The sequence below is a fragment of the Leopardus geoffroyi genome, chromosome B3 (genome assembly GCF_018350155.1).
Source record: "Leopardus geoffroyi isolate Oge1 chromosome B3, O.geoffroyi_Oge1_pat1.0, whole genome shotgun sequence".
Lineage (NCBI taxonomy): Eukaryota > Metazoa > Chordata > Mammalia > Carnivora > Felidae > Leopardus > Leopardus geoffroyi.
Genome location: NC_059337.1, coordinates 107143912 through 107152500, shown reverse-complemented (window position 1 = coordinate 107152500; position 8589 = coordinate 107143912). Strand labels below are relative to the sequence as shown.

The 8589-nt window shown below is 42.8% G+C and overlaps 1 long non-coding RNA gene across 1 annotated transcript in view; it reads right to left on the bottom strand.

The window, feature by feature from the left end:
• LOC123583937 overlaps positions 1-8142 on the bottom strand; it is an 11422-nt gene extending 3280 nt beyond the window's left edge. Inside the window, exons 1-3 of the long non-coding RNA XR_006705065.1 lie at positions 7647-8142; positions 6244-6316; positions 1011-1073 (exon numbers count right to left, since the gene is read on the bottom strand). This is a non-coding gene — a long non-coding RNA (uncharacterized LOC123583937). The remainder of the gene's footprint in view (positions 1-1010; positions 1074-6243; positions 6317-7646) is intronic.
• Between the last annotated feature and the right edge of the window lie 447 nt (positions 8143-8589).

The window sequence follows — 8589 nt, the reverse complement described above, 5'->3', positions numbered from 1 at the left end:
GACACAAGGCTTCTGCTCCTGGGGCATTTAAAGGCCACTGCCACCTTTCAGGGTCAGAGCCACGGGAGCATCAAGACCTCCGAAGGGCACCCTGGTCTTCCTTTCTGAGCTTGGGTGTACAGCCTACTTTAAAGCATTAAATGGAAAATTGTGTCCACTTTTGGCACTCACAATTATACTGAGTCCTGAAAGGTGCCTTTTGGTGTCCCACTCCAGGGCTCTCTAACACTTAATGTGACATGTGTGTGTCATATCCTCGGGCTGTGCCCTCCCCAGGGCACAGAAGCATTTAGGAACTAGGTGCTCTGGAGAGGCTATGCATGAGGGTACAGGCAGCTGTCTCCAGGGCATTGTTAGATTAGCACAAGGCTTTAGACTCAGACAGACTTGAGTTTAAATCCTGACTCTGGGGGCGCCTGGGTGGCGCAGTCGGTTAAGCGTCCGACTTCAGCCAGGTCACGATCTCGCGGTCCGTGAGTTCGAGCCCCGCGTTGGGCTCTGGGCTGATGGCTCAGAGCCTGGAGCCTGTTTCCGATTCTGTGTCTCCCTCTCTCTCTGCCCCTCCCCCGTTCATGCTCTGTCTCTCTCTGTCCCAAAAATAAATAAACGTTGAAAAAAAAAAAAAAAAATAAATAAATCCTGACTCTGACCCAAGTGACTGTATGTTCTTGGGAAGGTCACATGCTTCTCTGACCTTTGTTTCCTCCTCCGGAAAACGAGGGCATTGATGCCTGTTGTGCAGTTACCTGATAGAGCCTCTGCCTGGAACCTGGCAAGTGCCGAGTGGCACAGAGGTGGTGTGATTTTAGTGGCACTGGGAAGGACCCTCAGGCCAAAACAAATCCTTTCCCAACCAACTTCCTCACTAGATCTGGCCTCCACCCCCTCCACCTCCAACAGGGGGAAAGCTCTCACTCTGCTTCTTGAATGGCACCATGCTTTCTCCTAATGCCAGATATTTGTCCCTGTGTTCCCTGTTCCTAGAACCTTGTTCTTCTTGTACTTCCTACCTGTTCATCTGGTTAGTATCTTCCTTCAGATGTCTTCAGTCATTGGCTCAGCCACATCCTCACCTGAGTGATTATATTAGTAAGGTGGGGGAAGACATGCATTGTTTAAAGAATATAAGCTTCATAACAGTGCCTGTTTTACTCACTGGTGCCCAGCATACACTGTGCCTCAGTGACTGTTGGCTGAAAGAATGACAGAGGTATTTGTTTAACCTAAAGAAACACGTTTCTCACAAGGCTAGTTCCCTCTAAAATGATGTTATTCAGAGGGCACAAAAAAGACCATGGTCAGATAAGTTGGGACACTGTGGACAAAACAAAGTTAGACAGGTTCCTTCTCTGTGGGACTTCTCAATACTCCAATATGATAATGTGTATTGTGAATTTCTGTTAGGAGAAGGGTCAAAACCAAACAAGGAGCTACATTTGTCATTTACACCCCACTGTGAATGAGTTTAATCAAAACCTGGCCTGGGAGTGAGTGAGTAAGTGATGAAGTAGAAGAAGTTGTGGACTCTGAAGATGAGGAACTCTGCCTCTCTGCCGCCTGCTCCCAAAGTCAGAGCCCACGGGCTCCTGGGAGCAAAATCAGGTCAAGTCTTATACATCAGAGGTAAGGGAACTAGTCACAACTCCCCCTTCACATCTGAATCTTGGCCCAGCAATCTCAGCCAGGACCCGAGTTCTCTTTATTTCTGTTCTTACCAAAAGACTTCTTTCTTACATCAGCTATGGAGGGATTTTATCTGTTTGTCATCTTCAATAAAAAGTGACTCCGGCAACGTGGTGTAAGGTTGATGTGTCCCAAGAAACAGACCTGCTCTCTGTCTGGTTTTGTTTTCTTTTATTGCTTTTGAAATCTCACATTCCTCTTTTCATTGCTGGCTTGGGCTACAGGGCAGTACTGGTTTCACTCAAATGGAATATCTATTTGGAGCTGATTGAAAAAACAAAGCTGGCTAAAAGAAGGGACAGGCCAGTCCTAAAGACAATTGCAAAAGAAATAAAAGGGCGACATATAAACCAGACGGGTATCCAAAACTTGGTTGGTTTCTATATTCCCAATACTGACTTCTGGGAAACTGTGTTTGAGCACGAGCGTGGGGCCAGACCTGAAACCTCACAATGGAGGCAGCGTGTGAATGAGGTTGAATAGAACAGAACTGAAATGCCTGCTCTGATTCCTAGCGCTCCCAACACGTCCCCACAGTGACAGGGATAGTATTGAGAGGCATAGCAAAACTGCTAGGAGGAAGGGTTTGTCTCCAGCCCTTCTTTTCCACATCTAGCCGGGGGACTCAGCCTGCTTCCTCACTAAAGGTTCCATTGCTGCTTCCTACCCCAGCCAGCTGGAGGATCCCACTTATTTCCATCCCATTCATTCAAGGTCCTGGTCCTGCTTTTAAACTAATGGTTTAAAAATGTGACTTCCTCCTATGTAAAGTAGTTGGATTTTAACAAGGGTCTTCTGGCTGACACCAGACAGTGGGAAGTCAGGCACTGGGTGGATCCTTCAGGGTAGATTGTCCTTCAGTTCCCTTCGAGGGCTGCACAGAGGCAGCTGTCTGCTCTGGCTTGGTAAACCTGGCACAGTTACAGGTCTCTGCTGTGCGGCAAAGGTGGGTGAAAGGGCGGCAGTGCACCAAGTGGGACCGAGAATAGAAAACAGCGCATGGAGGTGGTATTTTGTCCATGGATTGGGGATTACTATCCTAAGCAGCCAGGATTTTTCCAGTAGGGTTTTACACAATAAAATAAACGTGTTCTGCACTTTTAGTGTTTAAATAAACATGAAGGATTTATTTCTAGCCATAATGTAAATTGGTGATGTGGAAAGTTATGGAAAGAGAATGCATGCTAAAACTTCAGACCTCCTGGTTTCTGTCACTGCTCTGTGTGCTTAAACAACACTGATTTCTACATAAATAACTTACCTCTTATATAATATCTGTAAGATATTTTATTCTAAGAATTTATCCCTTTTTTAAAAAAGATACTGTTAATGTGAACAAAGTTTATGGAAACTAGCATGAGTAAACCAAGGGCAAAGTGCAATATCTATCTATCTATCTATCTATCTATCTATCTATCTATCTATCTATCTAATTTTTTCCTGCCACTAGAGTTTCTGATTTCCTATAATTTGTGTTTAAAATTATAATTGGACACTGTGACCCAAGATATACATTCCTAAAATATACCCTGGAATAGTGGCTTTCTAACCATTTTTTACTTTGACCTGCAATAATAAATCTATTTTAACTTGTAATCCAACACACACACACACACACACACACACACACACACACTAAAAGTTTAATGAAACAAAGCTTACATTTACTTGTTACATGCAATGTACTCTAGTATTTTATTCGATTCTCTTCTATTTATTTTTCTTTCTTCTTTAAAAAAAAAAAAAGCAGATTGGGACCCCCAGTTGGGTCCCACCAGCAGATTGGGACCCCCAGTTTGAAAACACTGCCTTAGAGAAACTCTTGCATACATATGTAAAAATGTTCATAGGAGGACAGTTCAAAGGAGCAAAAAATGTAAGAAAAGTAATCCGGCTGATGATAAACATTGTGGATAGAGTAGTGAAAGGGGTAAAACTTGGATTGTGGCATTAGGAAAAGACTTTCTGAGGAAATGACATTTAAATTTAGACTAGAAGGCAAAGCCTGGAAAAGAGCATTATACACTGAGCAGGCCTTGAATAGCAAAGAACTTGGCACTCTCAAGGAACTCTGTCAAGCAGAGACAGAGGCTAATGTGGTTGGGTCACAGTGAGCCAAGTGGAGAGACATATGATGAGATTGGGATGGTAGGAGGGAGATAAATTAGGTAGTGCTTTATAGGCAACATCAAAGGTAGTAGACTTTTTTACAGAGAACAAACTGATGGCTGCAAAAGTGGGGTAGGGAGTGGGAGGCTGGGCAAAATGGGTGACAGGAAAGGGAGATACAGGCTTCCAGTTATGGAATCACTAAGTCACAGGAATAAAAGGCATACCATAAGGAATACAGTGATATTGTAATAGCGATGTAACTGGACAGATGGTAGCTATACTTGTGGTGAACACACCTGAAACTAATGTCACATTGTGTATCAACTATACTAAAAAAAAATACATTTATGGTGATGAGCACTGAGTAATGTATAAGATTGCTGAATCATTATATTGCACACCTGAGACTAACATAACACTGTATATTAGTTATACTTGAATAAAAAATAAAGAAAAAAGAAGCAAACATAGCAGAGTTTTATCCAAGTACAATGGGTAGCCATTGAAGGGCTATTTCAAAATGGGAAATGACATGATTAACTTTATCTCTTCAGTCATTGCCTGGCTCTTTTGTGAAGAACGGATTAGAGAAAAGATTAAGGAAAACCAGGTAAGAAGCTATAGTAAAAGTCTTTGGTGGTTTAGATTGTTGCTAAAGTGGAAACAACTAGAAGTGAATTGATACAGGGGCTATTTTAGAGGTAAAATTGATAGGACTTGATGATGGCTTATTTGGGATTGAAATCGGGGTTGAAGGAGAAAGAGGTGAGAAAGGATTAGGGCTATGTCAGGGATGATGCACTCAGTATTCTAGCAAGACCATCTGCAGAAATGAAGATGTCATTTACTGATGTTTACATCAATACCAAAGGGGGAAGCACATTTGAGTGAGTAAAGATTAAGAGTCTGATTTTGTAAATCATAAGTCTGAGGTGCCTGCGAGCCGCCCAAATAGAGAGTCAAGTTAGCAATCACTTATGCAAAGGTGGAGCTCAGCAAAAAGATTGGACTGGAGATACACATCTGAATGTCAACTGCCTATACACATGAGATCATTCTGGGCTGACAGAACAGAGCACAAGAAGAGGAGAAAGACAGGGAGAGAGCCACAAGGAGGGCCAATATTCAGAAGCAGTTTGAGAAGGAGGAATCAGAACAGGAGTCTGAGATGCCATGGCCACAGGGTGCAGGAAGCCAGGAGGGTGTGGTCTGATAGGAGACAAACGAGAATGGTTTAAGAACTGGTCAGTAATCAACAGTGTCGAATGCTGCTAAGAAGTTAAATATGATAAGACTGAGAAGTATCTGTTGGATTTAGTGACATAATTGTCACAACTGTAAGAGCTGCTTTTATAGATTGGTGGTGTCCAAGAAGAAAAGGAAGCAGAGATGGTGAGTGCAGTAAGTCTTGTGAGGCTTGGCTGGAAAGAAGAGCAATACAAAGAATACAGGCAGGGGAGCTGGTGTCATCAAGGGAGGTATTTTTTGTTTGTTGTTTGCTTGAGGTGGAACATAGAAGAATGCTGTTTGGAAAGTTTGGGTGCAGAGTAAGAGGCTAAAGATGCAAAACAGAGAGGGTAACTACCAGGGCAAGGTCCTCAGTTGGCAGGCAAACCACATGTGGCTGAATGGCCTTCACTCAGAGAAAAGATGTCTCTTCCACTGTGGGAAAAGGAGAGAAAGAGTGTGTGGGGGTCCAGGAAATTCTGTGGGATTGATGGTTGGGAGGCACAGTCTGATGAATGCAATATTCTCTGTGAGAAATGAATTAAGAGGGCGAGTCAGTTTGGGACGCTTTGGTTGCAAATGACAGAATACCCAACCAAAAGCCGCTTCAACAAATAAAGGTTTAGTTTTCTCCCTTCACATAAAGTCCAGGGCTGAGCAGTTAGAACTGTTTGAAATGAATACCTTAATCTGAGAGGATGGAGATAGCTTTACATCCTCATTTGCATTTAATGAACTTATTGTCCTAAACTTGTACCTGAATAGAAATTCTACTTTTCACAGTACAGTTAAATCTGTTTTGTGCAAATTTACAGAAAATAAGAGAGAAAGAGGAGCAGAAGATAATGGGCCCTTGTACATTCAGGCTTACAAAGGATCAGTAATGATTGTTGTCAACAGGACTGCCCAGGAATGGCGCTCTCCGGGGTTGTACAACGTTGTAGCAATAGGTGGTGAAGTGCATACTAGAATCCACTGCATGTTTCTGTTGGGATAGTCCAAAACATGTCCAACGATGGTAGGTCTAAACAAACTAGTAAGTAAGTGTTTGATGCTGACAGCCAGTTGGAGATGTTCACTTAAGGAAAAAAAAGAATGTGGATTTACAACACTCAATAATCTTTGGGTAAATAGTAGTGAAGATGTTTTCCTACTAGTCTGGACAGATATATAACATTAACTTTGATTCATGTTTCTTTTACTCTAAGCTGTATTGCTTACCTGTGAGAGGTCAGTATAGAACTTTTCACCTCTTCCTCCTTGAAATCCAACAAAACATACAACTGAGGACCATCTGTAGACACAGATAAAAGGAAAGTATTCATCTGATGCTTTTTCACTACTGTGAATGGTGAAGATTCAGAGACTAGCTTTCCTGCAGATTGGTACTGGCCAGCATGCTTTTTACAATCTTGAATACATGAATCCAAGATAGAGAAATCCTGGAATCTTGCCACAGATAGAACAAGGTACACCGCCTTCAACATTTCTTATACATTATTAAATGAAAATTGTCATCCCTCCAACTGTCACACTCTATATCACAATTCAGAATATTTTGATATGGGTCAAATGCCCCATTTCTAAACTTATGCATCACTTCTAATGGAAACATGTTATAAAGACATGAATTCCTATCATGAGTTTATGATGCCTTAATTAAAGAAAGCTTCTCTGATAACATTTCAGACTTACTGCATCAGAGCTTGCAGCACTGCACAATGTCTCAAAGTAAGACTTTAAAACAGTGAAATGCATGAATCTTTTTTATTTCTTTTTTCAAATTTTTTAATGTTTATTTATTTTTGAGAGAGAGAGAGAGAGAGAGCATGAACAGAGGAGGAGCAGAGAGAGAGGGAGACACACAATCTGAAATAGGCTCCAGGCTCTGAGCTGTCAGCACAGAGCCTGACATGGGGCTCGAACTCACAAACTGTGAGATCATGACCCGAGCCGAAGCCAGACGCTCAACCGACTGAGGCATCCAGGCGCCCCTAAAAAAATTTTAACGTTTATTTTTATTTTTGACAGGGAGAGAGAGACAGAGCATGAGCAGGGGAGGGGCAGAGAGAGAGGGACACACAGAATCCATAGCAGGCTCCAGATTCTGAGCCGTCAGCACAGAGCCTGACACGGGGCTCGAACTCACAAACTGTGAGATCATGACCTGAGCAGAAGTCGGACGCTCAACCCACTGAGCCACCCAGGCGCCCCATGAGTTTCTTTTATAAAGTCAAAGAAGGAATTGCCAGAGGGAGGTAAGAATAGAGGACCAACAGGACATTTTCAGGTGGATCAGTGCAGAGAAATTTACACAAGGTAATTGAGGATCAAAGCTCATCTTCCCTCGGAAAGGCTTTGTGTTCCCCTGAAGGTTCACATAACAGGCTAAAAACTGCTGGCTTAGCCCAAATGTGATTCCATGTCACTGAAACAAAACCAGGATTTCATAAATAAGGACAAATCAACAATGTTTGCAACAGGTGATCTTCTGAGACTGAGGGAGTCAGAGAAATAGTTGGGAAGAACAGGAACTCAAACTTTCTAGAGAACAAAAGTAAGATTGCTGGGCCATGTAGACTACCCACTGAAATCTGTAATTGAGATTTTACTGTGATACTAACCTGAATTGGTTTTTTGACTTTTGTGACAATACTCAGTTGCTCAGGCATCGACACAGGGGAGGTGGATGGTGAAGTTCATCCAGGACTGGGGGCCTGTAAGTAGATTCTATGAAAGAAGAGGTTGAGTAAACCTAGCATATTTGCAACAGGGTAATTATAATGATGAGCCCAGGAATCTAAGCTGGTATGGGGGAAGGGAGGGCAAAAGTACAAACAAAAACAAGACAAAACACCCCAAAAAACCAAGGCACAAGGATCCATGGATCCAAAAGCTCAATAAGGCCAAGCGAGAAAGCTGGAGGGGTGAGATCATGAATAAGAAATGGGATGTTTGAAACTGTGATTTGTGAGGTGATGAATGTTTGGTGGTAGCAAGTGCAGGGTGTAACCAAGGGTGGCTGTGGAGGAATGGAGATAATCAGGAATCAGGAGGTAAAGGAACTGAGATGTAGGGATACTGGGTAGGTCATGCCCTTGCATAATGAGATCTTCAAGGGTAATGGTGGGAGCCATGTAGACAGGAAATTCCTTCAGTTGGTGGGAGCAAGAAGCAAAGAGTGTTATTACAAGGTGGGTAGGGCATGTCTGTACAGTGTGAACCAAAGAGCAGAGGTATGTGTTTTTTTCATTTATTCATTTTGAGAAAGAGAGAGAGAGAGAGAGAGGCAGAGAGAGAGAGGGAGAGAGAGAATCCCTAGCAGGCTTCTCACTGACAGCACATGAGATCATGACCTGAGTCAAAACCAAGAGTTGGATGCTCAACCAACTGAGCCACCAGGCACCCTGAGAAGTTTTCGTAAGAGTGTAGGATGAAGGGGAATAGTGTGAAAGTGTCTCTGGAGAGCGAGAATACTTCCACTTCCTAACTCTGAGGGGTCTGGTGTTCATCAGATCGCATGAGCTCTTTGTATGCTAACCAGGATTCCACTTGCTCTCCTACAGT